This window comes from Apteryx rowi, unplaced genomic scaffold, assembly GCF_003343035.1.
Source record: "Apteryx rowi isolate R43461 unplaced genomic scaffold, aptRow1 scaffold_88, whole genome shotgun sequence".
Lineage (NCBI taxonomy): Eukaryota > Metazoa > Chordata > Aves > Apterygiformes > Apterygidae > Apteryx > Apteryx rowi.
Window position 1 is genome coordinate 1,219,124 of NW_020451182.1, and position 2,001 is coordinate 1,221,124.

Sequence of the window (2,001 nt, forward strand, 5' to 3'; positions counted from 1 at the left end):
GGCGCCGTCGGGGCTGGCGGCGGGGCTGGCGGCGCTGCCCGCACCCGCACGGCCCCCCGTCCTCTGCCTGGGGCGTCCGGGCTCCCCGCGGCAACGGCGGGCAGAATCGGCCCCTGGCCCTTAGCACCTCCTAAAAGCGCTTTCTCTCCTGAGGTCGGGAGAGTCGACGCAATAAATCCAATTTCATTTACCCAAATTAAGAGGGGAAATAAAATAACACCCCCCTCAGGCTGTTTTCCTAGTCCGAATGGACAATACTGACATCTACAGTAGCAAAACAATAGAAGATAGAATATTTATTGCAAGGAATTTATTTAAAATTACCGGACGGGAAGATGAGAAAAAAAAAGTCGTTTCTTCTCCATGAAATATAATACTATAAATAAAATAGAAGTAAATCCTAAAAGAACGGTGCAAAAAAACCCTTCAGCCTTTGGCTTAGCTTCAAATATTGTTTTGAAATGTTGAGGAGCGGTTGAATATTTGAATGGTTACTGGTCCGTCAACACAAACCCGAAATAGATGAATTCCCTCGCTGTAACTCCAACTAGCTTTTAAAAGAGCAATTGACTTTGTTTTAATTTTACAGCGGTATTGTAGATAAAACACTTAATTGCGATAATAATGCACGTAGTAATATTTCTTTTCAGTTATGATAAGACGAGCTCTAGGCATATGTCTGTGTGTATTCGCGTTTAATCACTCTGAAAAAATATTTCATTTTAAAAACAGAAACTTGATAAATATACACTTTTGGTGTGCATTCAGGTCGATCATTCGAATTAGTGAAGAAATAAATTATCCTCATATAAACACGGGATGGAAAGTTCTCTCGGGAGGCATATAGTTAAATATATTGTATATATTAACATATATATAATTAATATGTATTTGTTTCCATGGGAGACAAGTGGAAATACACGCAACACACAATGACCAGGCAAAAATCATATCACAATAGTGTGCAGAGAATGACGGGGTAGGGAAAGTACACGTAAGTCTTCGCAAAACTCCCACGCTGCAATATTGTATTAGGAAATATTGGATAGTGGTTAATAGCTAAAATAAAAATGCAATTAGTCTGATTATTGAAATGCCAACTGCGCTATTGTAAAAGGGGTCATTTTTCCCCTTAATGCAAATCCAGGCTCCTCCGTCTACTAGCAAATGCAGAATGATAACTAATAAAAATAGAATGAACATTTTCTGCAATTTGCAGGGTCGAAAGGTCCTTTTCAGCTGCAGAGCAATTTGAGGGAAGAGAAGATTGGAAAATGGAAGGCGATAAGAAGAAAACCTGCCTTTGTTCTCTCTGGTTATTTTCTACTAATTATTCTGCCCATTGTGACAAAGTAGCAGTTAAGGACAGATTAGTGTAAATAACCTCGCATTTCACTCCCAAACACTGCAACTTGCTGGCCCAAGCCGTGCCATGGTGTTTGTGTTTCTCCCCTTCACCTCAAACAGAAACTTATTGAGATTTCAGATCTTTGAACTTTGGACGGATCAAACCGCCAGCCCTCACCTTTGTCTCCAGTCATTAGAATTTAAAACATATGTAGCCTCCCGACAGGATCCATTTGGCTCTAAGAAAAAATTGCAACCTCTTCGCTTTTTCCTATCCCCAGACTCCTATATTTAGCTCAATTCATTGAAACGACCATTTCTCGGAACGCCGTCTCTGCCGCGGGAGCATTGGTCAAACGGGTTTTGCCAGGACGGGTTCTTTTAGGGAAAGCTCCTCGCCGTTTTTCCTCGCTGTTTTGCCACTACTGCTTACTTATTAGTAATCCAGTTTTCTCACGAAAGCTCCATATGCCTGCTCGTTATTCAAAGGGGAGCTGCCAGCAGAACGGGATTTATTATTGTTGTTGTAGTTGTTGCTGCCGTTATTATTATTATTTAAGTCTTTTCCCAGCCAGCAGGAGGAACACGGGCTGAACCCTGAATATTGCCAAGTCCCCGCTGCACTGGGCGCCGCGGAGGACGCCGCGGCGGCGG